General features: G+C 43.3%; 1 protein-coding gene and 1 non-coding gene across 7 annotated transcripts in view; both read right to left on the reverse strand.

The window, feature by feature from the left end:
• The window catches only part of TTC7B (tetratricopeptide repeat domain 7B), a 240435-nt gene that overhangs the window by 148671 nt on the left and 75571 nt on the right, over positions 1-16193 (reverse strand). The window lies entirely within an intron of this gene.
• On the reverse strand, positions 10081-10209 carry LOC118891561. Its single transcript, XR_005019117.1, has one exon. It is a non-coding gene; the product is annotated as a small nucleolar RNA SNORA11 (small nucleolar RNA).

Genomic DNA, 16193 nt, shown 5'->3' on the forward strand with positions numbered 1-16193 from the left:
ATAGGATGGATAAACAACAAGGTCCTCCAGTATAGCATAAGGAACTATATTCAATATCCTGTGATAAACCATAATGGAAAAGAATATTAAAAAAAAGAATGTCTATATGCGTATAACTGAGACCCTTTGCGATACAGCAGAGATGGGCACAACATTGTAAATCAACTATACTTTTAAAAAATTAAATTAGAAAAAAACAAATTCAGGACTACAGAGTTTTTCCTTGATTCCTTCCATCTTAAGCTTATTTTGCCTTTCTCCCACACCAAGAATCCTGGTTCTCAAGGACACGGGGGATAACAGAATTAGAACATTCCATGACTATTAAGTTGCTCTATTTTATGTTACACAAAAACATTTCACAATATCAAATCATATCACCATCATTATGATTACTGAAAAGCTAAAAAACTTATTTTCTGCATATGCTATCAGCATTCTCCTTTCATTTTTTAGTTTATGGTTGTACTATATCTGTTATGAGACAATCAAAGAAATAGGGAAGCATGACCTATACTTAAAAAAAAAAAGAGTAGTCAATATAAACTCACTCTGAGTGAGCCTATGTATTGGATTTAGCAAAGACTTCAAAGTACCTATTATAAGTATGATCAAAGAATTAATAGAAACTACATTTAAAGATTAAAAGAAAATAACAAGTCAACAAATAGGGAATCTCAATAGAGAAACAGAAACTATAAAAATTAACCAAGTGGGGATTTTAGAGTTAAAAAGTATAACTAAAATGAAAAATTCCCTAAATGGGCTCAACAGCAGCTTTGAGATAGCAGAAAAATCACTGAACTTAAGATAAATGAATAAAAATCATCCAATCCAAAGAACAGAGAAAAAAAAAAAGGCTGAAGAAAAACAGAGACACATAATGATAAAACTGCTGAAAAACAAATCTTGAAAGTAACAACAGAAAAATAATTAATCACATAGAGGGGAACAACAGTTAAGATTAATAGTGACTTCTCATCAAATATAGTGGAAGATATACTCAAAGTGATGAGAGGAAAAAAAAAAAATCACCAAGAATTCTGCATGGCGTAAAATTATCACTCAAAAATGATGGCAAAATAAAGACATTCCCAGATAAACAGAAAGTGGGAGAATTCATATCTAGCAGACATGACCAGTACAAAATTTTAAAGGAAGTCCTTCAGACTACAAGGAAATGACAACAGAGGGCACTTTGAAACCACAGGAGTAAATTAGTAAGAGTACTAGAAATGTAAATATGTGGTTAAATATAAAATATTGTTTAAATATATTTTTAAATCTTTTCTTCTTTTAATTTATATTAAAAAAATAGGACTGTATGAGGAAATAATTGTTATATCACACTGTTGTGTTTATAACATATAGAGACATTAGTAGCAAAAGGAGGGAGGAAATAAAGCTATATTAGAGCCAACCTGCATATTTTACTGAAATAGATTGGTAATTTAAGATATGTTTTGTAATTCATAGAGGAACCACCATAGAAATTTTCAAAAAATACAGGTAAAAAATCAACAGAGGAATTAAAATGTAATGCTGAAAGGTATTTGTTTAACCCAAAAGAGGGCCATAGGGAGGAACAAAGAATAAAAAAGACATGAGACATACAGAAAACAAAGAGCAAAATGGCAGATGTAGATCTAATCATATCAGTAGTTACATTACATGTGAATGAGTTAAATATTCCAATCAAAAGGCAATTTTTTTTATACTGGATAAAAAAAGCAAGCTCCAACTATCTGCTATCTGCAAGAGATATACAAGAGAGGTGCTTTAATTCAAAGACACAAATAGGTTGAAAGCAAAAGGATGAAAAAGATACACTATGTAAACAGTAACCACAAGATGGCTGGAGTGGTTATATTAATATCAGATAAGACAGACTTTAAGTGAAGAAATACTACTAGAGACAAAGAGGTATCTATGAAAAACCTACAGCTAACATCTTACTTAATGGTGAAAGACTGCACGCTTTCTCCCTAAGATCGGGCAGGAGTAAGAGAAAGAGGTCTGCTCTCACCACTTCTATTCAACATTGTATTGAAGGTTCGGGACAGTGCAATAAGGTGACAGTAGAAGTAAAAGACATACAGTTTGGAAAGGAGGAAGGAAAACTGTTTTTATTCACAGATGACACGATCCCATATGTAAAAATCCTAAGTAATCGATCTATTAAAAAATTATAAGAACTAGTTAACAAGTTCAGCAAGGTTGCAAGATACAGCATCTATATATAGAAATCAATAGTATATATATATATATATATGAGCAAAGAATAATCTGAAAATAAAATTTAAAAAACAACTTCATTCACAATAACATAAAATGAATAAACTACTTAGGAACAAATTTAACAAAAAATTCAAAACCTGTGTAATAAAAACTGCAAAAAAATTTTGACAAAAATTAAAGAGGATCTAAATAAAAGAAGAGACAATGGATTGGAAGATTCACTATTGTTAATGTGGCAATTCTCCCTAAATTGATCTAGAGAGTCACTGCCACCCTTATCCAAATCCTGGCAGGCTTTTTTTTTTTTTTTTTGGTAGAAATTGACAAGCTGATTCTAAAATTCATATGGAAATATCAAAGACTGAGAATAACCAAAATAATTTTGAAAAAGAACAAAATTAGAGAACTTACATTACCTAATTTCAAAACTTGCAATACAGCTACATATTCAAGACAGTGTGCTATTGGCTTAAGAATAGACATATAACTCAATGACACAAAATAGAGACTCCAGAAATAAACCTTTATATTTATGCTCAATTAATTAATTCTTTTGCTGAAGTGTCAAGGCAATTTAATGGGAAAAGAGTTGACTTTTCAACAAATGGTGCTTAGATAACTGGATATTTAAATGCAAAAAAAGAAAAAAAACTTTAACTTAGACTCTTACATCACACCATACACAAATATTAACTCAAAATAGATTAGAGACCTACGTGTAAAAGCTAAAACTATAAAACTTCTGTAACAAAACACAGGAGAAAAACTTTGTGGTCTTAGATTGGGCCAAAATTTCTTAGCTATGACACCAAAAGGACAATCCATAAAAAGAAAAATTGGTTAAGTTGGACTTCATCAAAATTAACTTTTCCTCTCTGAATGACATAATTTAAAAAAATGAATACCAGCCATAGACTGGCAGAAAATATCTGCAAATTATATATCTGATAAAGGACTTGTATCCAGAATATATAAGGAACTCTTACAACTTGATAATAAGAAGACAATCCAATTGAAAACAGGGCAAAAGATTTGAAAACGTTTCACCAAAGAAGATATAAGAATAGCTAACAGGCACATGCAAAACAGCTGAACATCATTAATCATTAGGGAAATGCAAATTAAAATCACGAGATACCACTACAAACCCACCAGACTGGCTTTAATTTCAAAACTGCCAACACCAAGTGTTGAAGAGAATGGAAAGAAGCTGGAACTCTCATACACTGCTGCTAGGAATGTAAAATGGTACAGTCACTTAGGAAAACAGCTTGGCAGTTTCTTAAAAGTTAAACATAAACTTATGACCCATCAATTCCACTCCGATGAATCTATCTAAGGAAAATGAAAACATATGTCTACAGAAAGATTTGTCCATGAATGATCATAGCAGCATTATTCATAATAGCCCCAAAGTGAAAATGATCCAAATGTTCATCAATTGGTGAACGGATAAACAATGGAAAAACTATTTAGCAATACAAAGGCGTGATTACTGATATTTGCAACAACGTGGGTAAACCTCAAACACGTTATCCTAAGAGAAAGAAGCAAGACACAAAGGACTACGTATTCTATGATCCCATTTATGTGACATTTCTGGAAAAGGCAAATCTATAGAGCAGATAAGTGGTTGTCTGGAGCTGCGGGTAGGAATGGGGACTGATTACAAATAGGCATGAAGAACTTTTAGGGTGATGGAATGTTCTAAAGCTGAATTGTGCCAATGACTGCAATGCTTGCGTAAGTTTATTTAAAACAATTGAACTGTATATTTACAACAGGTGAATTTTTGATATATAAATTATAACTGAATAAAGCTGCTAAAAAATAATAATAGCATCTTGCTTTATGATAATTCCTGGCTACCTCCCCGTCCTTCACTTTTATCTCTACCTGATCGTTCTTTTGTCTCTTGTGTCACTTGGTCAGTTTTCATTCCACTTTCAGCATTCTCCTCATTGTGGGGTCCAGTCCCAGCAAAAAGCCCTAGTGCGTCGGTTTCAAGGCTTCACAGGGGCCAGACTGCTCCAGTCCCTTAGACCTTACTTGGCAAAACCCTCTCATTTTCAGCAGCTAATCCCAAATTGGCCAGACAAGCTTTCCAGTGGTCTTGATGGCTATTTTCGGGTCTCCTGTCCTCAGGCCCCTCGGATCCCCCATTGTTTCCTTCTGCTTTCTCCCACACAAATGCAAATAACATGCTTGTCTCTAGCTGTTGGTAGTCCGTCCCCATTAGCTTGAACTTTGGGGTTCGTGAGTACACCTTGTCATCTAGTTTCACTGTAAATGTTGTGCATGGGTTTTTGGTTTTGCTGTCTGGTTACTGTGTCTTTTTTAATGACAGGATATGAGAAGATCCCAAAACTATACTGCCACTGTTGCTATCATCTTCCCAGACTTCTCAGCTGCTGATGCTTACCTTTTCTTCTAGGGAGCTGACAAACCCTTCACTCTGCAGGGTTTTATTAATTTATTTATCAAACTTACCATGTGCCACTGTCCAAACACACTACAATTACTAACGCACTTAATCTGCCTAACAACACTATGAAGCAGGTACTATTATTATCCCCAGTTGACAGATGAGGAAAGTGAAACACAGAGAGGTTAAGTAACTTGCCAAGGTCACCGCGCCTGTAAGAGGGAGGATTCAAACCCAGGCAGGTGGATCCAGAGTCAATGCTTTTTAACCACTAGACAAAGCTGCCTGCCAAGAGCACATAAAGTGTATCTGGCCTGGTAGCTCTAGCATTCAACCATGACTACCGGCCCTGTCCCCCAAGGCCTCGCTGAGATGGGGCAATCTTACCCCTCCCTCAAAGACCAAGTTCAAGTGTCAGTTCTTCTAATGAACTTGATGAACGCACCCAGGCAAGTGCTTCTTCCTCCTTTCTCCCCTCCCTCTCCTTCCCCCCACCAGCCCATCTCTTCTTTATAGTGCTTTTCACCAGGTGTTATAATTATTTGTTGACATCCTTGTCTTCCCCATGAGCTCAGAGAACATTTTTTATTCATCTCATATCCCAGAGCTTATCCTAGTCACTGGTGCCCAGCAGGCTCTCAATAAACATACATGGAATTGAGAAGGCAATAGCTTCTTTTTTTTTAACTAGCTCAAAATGTACTTGAAAGCAGTATAATTGCATCTTTAAAAAAATGGGTAATTCAGAGGTTTTACCAAGTCTGGCTAATGAGTTTTCCTGAGTATTCTTCAGAAGAAACACAACATCACATTCTTCCTGGTATTTTAACTGCTTGTTTCCAACATGCAGAGATTGCTGCTTCTGATGCTAATTTGCCAGGGAGAGTCAAAGGAGAACCAGCTCCCATACCCATCAACCAAGCACCTGCCAGCAAAGAGAAGACACAGAAGGAAGGGCTAGCTGAAAAAAAAGGTACAGTATGTCTGTGCCAGGCCTAGAGAATTACCACCAAAGTCACCTGTGAATAAAAAGTAAAACTTCAAACCTAAAATAGAGAGGAAGGTGGAAAAACCAAATGTCAATTGAAAAAAACAATTCATTAATTTTTAAAAATCTTACAATTTAATGCGGGATTTTGCTATGAGAACATACAATCATATTGTAGATATCCTTATTGGTGTGCAGATCTATGGCAGACATTGCTATACAAATATAAAGGCAGGTCTTTGTAAGAAAATTTATGGCCCCTCTCACTTTCAATAGAAGGTTCTAGTATTTCCTAAGAAAAGTCATAAATTTTCCAAAGACGTCTCAGTCATTTTCTGGGCTTTAACTCAACCTCTCTGCAACTCTCTCTAAGAGCTGACTAAAAATACCTCTGCAAAAAAAAAAAAAAAAAAAGAATGGAGAGAAAAATGATGACTTAAAAAGAAATAGGTAAGAAATATCCCTTGAAAAGAGCTGGGGCCTCCACCCCCCGCACCCTGCCCTCATGTAAAATATTAACGCATTTGACACCTAAACCAGGGAAGGGAAAGAACAGGTTGATGAGCTTTGCTCTGGCCAAGAACAGGAATGCTGCATGCCTTCCCAACACCCTCCTGCCCATCCGCCCCGCTTCCCGGGCAGATACATCTGGACCGGCTCTGTGGCACAGACGCCACTAAATTACCGAGAAAGCTCCCCACAGTCTGACAGGCTCAGAGAGGGTAAAATCTGGCTTCCTCCTTGACCAGAGAGGACATGAATTCCTCCTTCCCAACACTCATGTGTCATTTCAATGGCCTGCCCTTGAGGGGCTGCCTACAAAGGCCATGCTTAAACAGGTTCTCATGCTTCTGTGTCCAACTTCAGCCTGTGAGGTTTCAACTCAAAGAGCTACATACTTGAAAAAAAATCCGGGTCTGGGAGGCTCTGGGAGCAAATGTTCTCAACACTAAACCGTGGAAAATGATAATTCTCTTTCCTGCTGTGGGAACGCTAGAATCCCATCCAGATGTGTACATGCCAGGCTTAAGTAAGGAGGGCTACAAGCACCAATTTTCCACCAAGCTGGGAGCTTCTCAGAAAAGAAAGAGTCTATCAGGCCTGCTTGGGGGGTGTCTTATAATAAAGCCACCATTATTGGAAACAGCCTCCAGTCTCAGAGATAAGGCAGACAGCAGAAGTCCCTATGACCTTCCCAGAAAACGTATTATTTCTTACTGAGGTCAAGGAAACCACTTGATACCTGGCCCCATTCACCCTCTTCCAACAGAAGGACATCATCTGCGGGAAGAGCTGGACGGTCAGAGCACAGCTCCCCCTAAACAGCAACAGGAGCGGTCACTTCCATGAGGCCCGTCTAGGCTGTCTTTTTCTTCCTTACATCCCGGCACCTAGCACAGCGCTTGCATGCTTAGCTCTCAGTACATACATGCTGCATGAACTAATTTTAAAGAAAACACACAACTGTCAGGCATCTGTGAGCCACAGCCATCTCGGCTGAACATGAGAAGTTCATTCACTCACTCACTCATTCATTCACGTACAACTGTATACCAGATACTCTCAAGGTACAGATCCCTCCCCAAACCAAACAGATAAAAATTCCTGGAACTTATATTCCAGTGATGGGAGACAGACAATAAACAGATTAGATAAGGGAAAAAAAAACACAATGTGGGCAAAGGGTTAGCAAATTCCTTTCCTCTCCTGCTTGAGAATCTGACCTTAGGTTAACTTTCTAGTTCTGTTTCCCTGGAAACCTAATAAAGCTAGAATGTCAATTATGTTACGAGGCAACATTGCTTATATTAAAAATGACCTCTGACTGATAACTTGCATCTGGACTGGAAGGAACTATAAATATCTGATGGGGACAACGCTGCTTTGGGCTTCCTTGGATGTGATGACTTACAACTGAGCATATCCCTCAGGGAGACATTAAGCCAGGGCAGACCCCATCCCTACTCTATGTGAAGCTCATCCTCTAGCACGTGAGCTGTCACTTGATGAGGGAGGGGCAAAGAGAACAGCTCCTGGGTGGCCAGAAGGGCTGCCAAGAGCACAGTTCACACAGGAGAGAAACCCTTGACACTGCCTGGTTGGCAACTTACGGTTCTGTTCCAGGTCTGTCTCGATAGGGGGCCAAGTGTGGCCAGTGAAAGTCTTGTGGGTCGCAATGCTTAACTGAACGTAAGAAGATCCCTGGTAAGCACTGTTCATAGTACATTTGATGCCCGTTAAGTACTGAGAAAAACAAAGCAGAGAAAAAGGATGGGTTGGCTGGACCAGATGCCTCTGATGCCTATTTAGGATCCTTTCAGGTCTAACCAGCACACGAGCACCCTTCCCATCCCGCCTTGCCTTTGTGAGCAAGCTCCTCTTCACTGATTCATCTTCAGGCTCTGCTCAGTCACTTGCTCGGGGAAACCTCCCCTAACCACCAGCTCCAGGTCAACTTCATTTCCAAATGGCCTCTCACGGAAATGGGTACCTTGCCGCCTGAGCACCATCTCGGGGTGCAGTTATACACCCAGGAATGTAAGGACCTGGTTTCTCTCTGAAAGCAAGAAGCACGCCTGGCTGCTCACCATTCCACCCCCAGCACCTGGAGAACATCTGGCAGAAGTAGCAGCTGAATAAACACTGGCAGAACAAGTGAATGCTGTAACAAATCATCTGAAACTAAACAGACTTGGGCAGCAGTCCTCACACCACCCTGTTATGTTCCTGCTGTGTATGTTCACTAATGATGCTCCTGTCCAGAGCATGACCCAAGGGTCGGCCTGCAAATATCGGCCTCTAGAGCAGAAAATTCCAGGGTCAATCTCCGGTCGTATCAAGAGTTATTGGCAAATATCAAAAAAATAAAGTTAATTTTGATTTTTTTAGCCACCACTGTTATATAACCATCTCTTTTGGGGAAAACTTGCAAAGTGAAAGGCTAAATTTAAAGAGGCAGTATTGCCTTCTTCTCCTTTCCTAAGGTGTAAGCCTACTTGTAGTTATTTATTTTCCTGTTAGACTAGAAAATCGGCTGGGATCATTTGCTGTCTCAACCCTAGCTCCTAGCACATAAATGTTTGATGGATGAACAAATAAGTGAATGAATAAACAAAGAACCTCCCCCTTCCCTCCTGCCTCCATGAAAATAGAAAATCACTATCCCGGACAAACCCAAGGTGAAGAACTGGAATAATCTCCTGTACCAGTTCATCTTTCAGGGAATTCCAATTCTGAATGGAGGCTGAAGGAGGCAGCCTGCAGCTGGGAGAAACCGTTCGGAGAGGGGCCTTTGTGAGATGCAAGTAACTGCCAATTCGTTCACCGGCCCCCTCCCCACGCCCCATGCTCCCACCCTACCCCGCCTTGTACTTTGGAAGCCTCAGATGACCTACCCCGTTCTTCCGCTGAAGCCAGGACAGGCCAACGTGGATGCACCCACCTTGCTGAACGCTGATAACGCTTTGACGGCGCAGGCCTCGAACACGCCGTGGGTGCTAAGCGCTTATGCAGTGCATTGAAAGCAACTACCCGTCCCCCATAATTCATTCCCCAAAATTTATCACGGAAAGTGGTCCTGGAATCTCCTAATTAAGACTGACAAAGACTCCTTTGTTTTCATACTAAAGTTTTGATGGCATTAAGGGATGAGCCAGACCTAGTCTACACTGAAACAAAACAGAGAAGACTTGGCTGACGCTTTTCATTACATCAACAATTACATCTAGACTGGCTTTAAAAGTCCTTATTTTCTGAGTCGCATGTGTTCCTTGCAGCTCTGCTGCCCAGAGCTCCATCTTCAAGAAGAGAGCACTAACTGGGCGTGGTCAGTCTGAGGAAACTGGGCTGGGTGTCAGCAGGGGGAGGCACAGGCCACCAACCAGCCAATTTATTCAGTGTGACCCTGAATAAATCACACTGTCTTGTTTAATTCTTTTTTTTTTTTCTTTTCTTTTTTTTTTAGTAGTTTTAGGTTTACAACAAAATTGATAGGAAGGTACAGAAATTTCCCAAAGTCCACAGTTCACCTTAGGGTTCAATCTAAGGAAGTGAATAGTGTTGCACATTCCATGGATTTGGACAAAAGTATAATGACGTCTATCCATCATTATAATGGCATACAAAGTATTTTCACTGCTCTGAAAAACTTCTATATGCTGTGTATTCATCTCCCCTCTCTCCCAAACTCCTGGCAACCATTGATCTTTTTATTGTCTCCATTGTTTCGTCTTTCCAGAATAGCATATAAATGGGATCTTTTTTTTTCCTTGAGAAGAGAGGTTCAAAGCCTTTAAGTCTATAACACCACTCATGGCCCACCACAGGCTCTAGGTGGCAAACTCCCCCACTAAACACTGTGGCTTTTCTTCCAATATTGAGCCCTGTCTCACTGGTCCCACTCAGCGGCCACCTGGAGGTGCAGGAGGACATGTGTAGGGTATTTGTTCATAGGAAGGCTACAAGTTTTGTGCCCCTTGTCACAATGAACCCAGATGCCTGTCAGGTGTGTTATAAACAGAGGAACCATTTCTTCAGGCTCCTGCTCTGAGCGCACCCCAGCACTGTCTTGTTTACTGACTGTCTCCCTGAGCAAAATGTAAACCCCATCAAGGCAGTGACTGGGTCTGACCTGTTCACTTAGAACAGTGTTTGGCACTAGTAAATAACCTCCTGAGGTTCTTGATAAATATTTATTAAATGATCATTGAATGTGATTTCTCTGGATCTCAGAGTCCTCATCTACAAAGGGCAGTGATTTTTAAAAATATGCTCTAACCATTTGGACTCCAGGATTTTCAGATTCTATACCTGACCTTCAGCTCAACTACTATGAAAATTTTCCTTATTACTGAAATGATTCATGGGAAGTGCTTAGCACGGTTCGCTAGGTTGGCCCAAAGTCTTCCAGACACAGGACTGCTTGAATGACAAGTGGCATCACCGAGGTGGTCCTGGCTGGCCAGGCTGCAGGACTCACACCGGTCCATAAACTTCCCTCCTGAAGCTGTTGCGAATAAAGGAAGTAGCACACTTACACGGACTCCCCCACCCCCACTCCCTCCATCGCCCCATCTTTCTCTCAGTCCAATACATACATGGTTCTTGCTGAGATCAGAACGTAACCTATGGCCGAAAATCAAGTAAAATGAACCAAGTCTGACTGATATGGTGGGCATGATTCTGCTGGCACTAGACTCCTGCCAAATGAACTACCCTAGTCTTGGCCCTTCCTGATACCCCATCCTTCTCCACACCTGAAGAATAAATTCCCTGCATCTTAGCCTGGTTTTCAGTCTTCCACCATCCATCCTTCCAGCAAGAACCCTAACTTGGAAAAGGAAATGGGAATGGAAATAACATTTATTTAAAGTGACCCACATCTGATGCCACCACTTCACTCGTGCTGCTCTTTCCCCAATGTAGCTTGTGCTCTGACCATCCACCAAAAGTCCTTTCAAGGTCACAAAGGCTTTCCATGCTATCGAATCCAGTGCTTTGGTATCTACCCTTATTAACACCTCAGCATCATCAGGTGAGCCCTTCCTCCTCTTCAGGCACCTTAGGCTTCCACGAGAAACACATGGTCCCTCCTACCTCAGGCAGCTCCTCCATGGGCTCCTCCTCCTCGGCCCAACTCCAACTCCTGCAGGTTTCCTGCTGGGTCCTGGGCTTTGCTTCTCTCTTTTCGGTCTGTCCCTCTCAGATCTCATCCAGTCCAGGGCTTTAAATATAATCAACATGCTGAGACTCTCAACTTATAACTCAAGGTTCAACCTCCCCTGTGCTCATCTATCCTCCTAGTCGACACGGCCACTTGGAAATCTCACAGGCTCTCAGACGATACACATCCAAAGGCAAATCTCTGATTTCCCCTTTCCGAATCTGATCCTCTCCTTGTCCCCACTCCATCTAACCAGTTGCTCCGACTGCAACCGGGGAGTCATTCCTGATTCCTCGGTTCCCCTTCCCACTCCCCCCCAAACCCAATTCATCAGCTAGTCCCCACACCAGTTGGGATCACACATCAACCAACAGCAGTTCTACCGTACATCTCTAATCCATCCACTTCTCTTGGTTCCTACTACCACTGTCATCTTTGAGGTGAGCATCTAATGCCTTGCCCACCATTGTCACCTCGCCTTTGTTTTGGTGACTTGGGGATTTTTCTTTGGACAATCACTACTCTCCCAGTGAACGCCACCATAGTAGATCTGCCTTTTCAGGGTAAGCCAGACCAAGAGGGTCTGTGACTCTCCCCCCCTCCAACTCTGCTGCAGCCACACTGGGCTCTTTTCAGGTTCCTAAACACATCAAACTTTCCTGGGTCAAGACCTTACATGTGGTGGGCCCTCTGCTTGCACCACTCTTTCTCCCGCTTGTGGCATGCTTACTTCCTTCTCATCCTTCAAGTCTTGGTCTCATGTCACTTCCTCAGGAGGCCTGGCCTGACCACCCTACCTAAGCAGGTGCCCTCTGTTATTTGCTGCACCCATTCGTTTCCTAGCATTTATTACGATTTGTAATTATAAACATTGGTTTACTTGTTTATTATCTTCTCCCTCACTAGACTGTATCCTCCCTGAGAACCCGGGCTATGCGTCTTATATTCACCAATTCAGTACCAAGCACAGTACTGGCACATAGCAGAACTATGTTGGATAACTGACCAAACCTACTGCATGCCAGGTCCTGTGCTGGGAGGTTTATATAGGAACGCATACATTACTGTATAAACCTCTGCTCCAACCAGAGTGGTCTCCTCATACCCTGCAGAATATATACAATACTGAGTACAGTTCTAACCCCATGTTTCTACCAACTAGTTGGAAAGTACCCCTGACTCTCCCAAATCTGTGCACCTACATCATTTCAATCCCACTTCTCCAAAGCTTTACTCCCCTTCCCAAATCTGCAGCCGTCTCAACAAGCAGCCTCCTTATTTGGTTTTCTGGCAACCTGGAGTTACCCTGTCACACATGTACAGACTATCCTGAGACTGCTTCTTTTAATTAATTCCCTGAGATGAAGTTCTAGGAGGGCAGGGACTTTGTTGTTCTTTTCCCCATTAAAGCCCCAGTGCTAGGACAGGGCCTGGCTCCTATGCAATTAGTCCTCATTAAATGAATGAATAAATACTTTACTGAATGAATGAATGGGCCTGGAAACCTCAGCTCAGTTAAAGTGATTATTAGGTGTTCTTGCACTGTTTACTCTTTTACACGACCATACTGTCACCTATAAAGTTACCTATTTTCACATCTTACCCTTTTTCTTTTCTCCTACTATCTCCCACAGTGCAGGCTCATTTCTTTTTACTCTCTGAATCTCTCGAGAAATGTCATGTACAAAAAGTTGATACATGCGAAATGCTTACTGGAAATGTGTCTGAATTTTCTCATGTTCCTTGCATTTGACTCCTAATGTAAAAAGCAGTCGGCAGTTGAAAAAGCAACCACTTCTATCACCGCCAGAAGGAAGACGTACTGCAGGCAAGAGTGCAGAGGACACAAGGCCAAGTCGCTCCAGTGCCTGCGGAGGCCGTGCATCGAGCCAAGGCCCCTCGCTTCCTGGCCGGCACCCTCCCCCTCTCTCCCACCCCCAGCAGGGCCCGTGGGAGCCTGTCTGCTGCTACTGTTTCTCTGAGGCCATAAACCCAGGAACCTCAGCAGCCCATGGGACACCGCAGGCCTCATGGCCCTTCTTCCTGCCTTCTAATTCCAAGCTACACTGAGCAGGGCTGAACAGTTGCAGAGGTCAACAAGATGACTGGGGAAGTTGAAAAACTTTTAAAAGTCAATGTGTAGTGGTAATTAGAGGTCTATTTAAAGCCAACGCATAGCAGTGACTGACTGTAATAACACAACTCCAAAAAGCCCTCCGTCCCACTTTATTCCCTGGCCTGGCTGCAAGCACGTGGGGGGAGGCCCAGAGTCTGACCATATTGCCTGCCTTCCTACCTTCTCCGAGACAGGATCTCCCACACAGAACTCCGTGATGCACCCTAGGAAAGAGGACAACCCAGCGGGTACATTTCCCAGACACTGACGCTCATTGCCTTCTTGCTCGAATTTACCCCCACCCCCTTGAATTAAAACCAATTCAGAATCAGGGAAAACCACACACTAGGATCCATGTGGCTACCAGCACACCTGACACGGTGGAATGGTTGTGGAACAAGAAGCAAAGCTACTTGAAATGTCCTTGGCTACCCTTTGTTTATAAGATATAGTTAAATATTCCTAAATACCATGGAGTAAATAAACGGCATCCCAAACCCAAGCTTCTCTGGCATTGTGGCCTCAAGGACTCAAGGAGGGGCAACACTTCTCAGAAGGCTGAGGGGAGCCCCAGGCTGAGGCCCCTTCTCTGCACACTGCCCAGAACACCCAGTGCTACCGCCTCACACCAGGCGTCCCCGCCCCCCTTCTCTGAAACACTGAGGTGGCCCTCGGTTATTAGGGGTCCAAGCTAATTGTTATGCATCTCGAGCAGAGCTCGCTCACACCAGCAGTCAAAAACGAGTGCCCTTCCTTGAAAACTCTGCTGTGTGAGGCTCTGCAATCAAATGAGTGACGCCTGCTTCGAGAACTTCCACTTCAGCTGGAGCCTGACCTTCGTGTGGTCCCACTTCCAGCTGGAAAGCCAGCCGGCCCTCATCACCGCTGGAAGTTACCATTTCCCCCGCCTGTTCGCCTGACGCTGCACCAAATGCTTCCACGTGCGTTCTCTTAGTTGCGCCTCACACAGCTCTCTCTGGTTCTGGCACTATTTCACAGATAAAGAAACTGGCACCCAGCGAGGAGAAGGGCTGGTCCCTTATCCGGTCCTCTGGCTCCAGTGCCCTTGCTTGCCCTCATCCGAGTGCCTACCGTGGGCGAGGAAATTCGAGAAGCTCGGAGGCAGCAGCCCTGGCCCTCCGAGGCTAACGCTCTCTGCCTTCACCCTCTGCAGAGCCTAAGCAGGATATTTTTCTCATCCGTAACAGGCCTGCTGCTGCCACCCAGAGGGATAAGAGAAACCCACGTGAAATCGACGTGGGTGTGTGCCAAGCCAGACCACGCTCAAGGACACTGGGGCTGGGATGATGACAGGTGCTCGGTCCCTCCAAGGGGACCGGGAGAAGGCGGGAAGTGACGGGGCAACACGGAGACGGAGGGGAAGGGGGTGAGGAAGGAAAGAGAGGGGGAGGAAAGGAGGGGGGAGAGGGGCAGGGGGAGGAGGAGAGAAGAAGAAACATATGATTTGTGACAGGCTGTAGATGAGACATGAGGAAAAGTGTGATGAGGAAACACCAATTCGTGGAGGCTGGGGACCATCCCCCAGCAATGTCTCATCCCGGGGTCAAGTGCTCCCTCACAAGAGAGGCTGGATGGTGGACAAGGCACGGCTTGAAGGTTGAGCCAAGGCCCTGCACACAGCATTTCCCCTGCAGTTGGGGCAGCACTGAAAGGACTGAGGTCAGAAGCCCGGCAGCCAGGTCACCGTGCGTGAAATAGAGGCGATACTGTTTACACCGCCAACCCAAGGGCGGGTGGTGGACGTGGAAGATATAACGCCATGAGGATCAACGATGAAATAAAAGTACTTGGTAAACAGAAAAGGGATCTAAGGGATCAGGAGGGGCCCAGGAACTGGTCCTGGCGTCAGGTTCTCTCTGAAAGAGACCCAAGTTCACGGCCCTTGGCAACTAAAAAGCTGAACATATTTAAGTATATTTCTAAAGAAAAAGATATGCTTTACAATTAGTAACTCTTATTGCCAAACTCATCTATGATGCATTTTCCTAACCCTGAAAATCAGTCAAATCCTGTCAATTACATCCTTCCAGATATATATATTTTTTAAGTGTAGAAACACAAAAAGGGAGCAAGACAACGAAGGAGCAGAGCAAACACATTGGAAGATGGGAAGCCACTGGTGCTAGGGACGGCAACCACCTCCATTTGTCCCCACTTGCTCTGCAGAGACACTGGCTGTAGGCGTCCACTGATGAATGCCCCCGGGTGTGGCTCTTGGGCCCGAGTGGACCCACCGTGTAAGTCAGCAGCCCTGACAGCGCTTGGCATGTCCAAAACCTCCCACTGGTCTCTCTCCTGTTCGTCCATATTTTGTGGTCTCAAAACTGGCCTTCACCTCCACCTACCCACGTAACCTCTTGTTACTGCTTTTAGAACACTGCAGCTGACAAGAGCCTTCCAAGCAGCCGGCTCAATGCATCACTGGTCTTTAGAGCCAGGGAGAACAGCAAGAGGACAAGCAAAAAGGAAGAGGGGCTTCAAAATTAAGCAGTCCCTTAACTTTGACTATGTCAATGGAATCTTCAGAATCTTCTCGAACTTGGGTAACATAAAATGAGACATGAGCCAGTAAGCAATTCCCAGCACGTAATCCATCACCTAGTGCAAACCTCTCATCATTATTTTTTAGTTGGGTTCTGGTGGGCATCCAAAGGTTCAGGGTAAGAGGACAGAGCCCCATAGCCCCGCTTCTTCCTCCTCGACGAATAGGCTTGAAATAGGAAAATAAGTTATCCAGCCCACC

This window comes from Balaenoptera musculus, chromosome 2 (assembly GCF_009873245.2).
Source record: "Balaenoptera musculus isolate JJ_BM4_2016_0621 chromosome 2, mBalMus1.pri.v3, whole genome shotgun sequence".
Taxonomy (NCBI): Eukaryota; Metazoa; Chordata; class Mammalia; order Artiodactyla; family Balaenopteridae; genus Balaenoptera; species Balaenoptera musculus.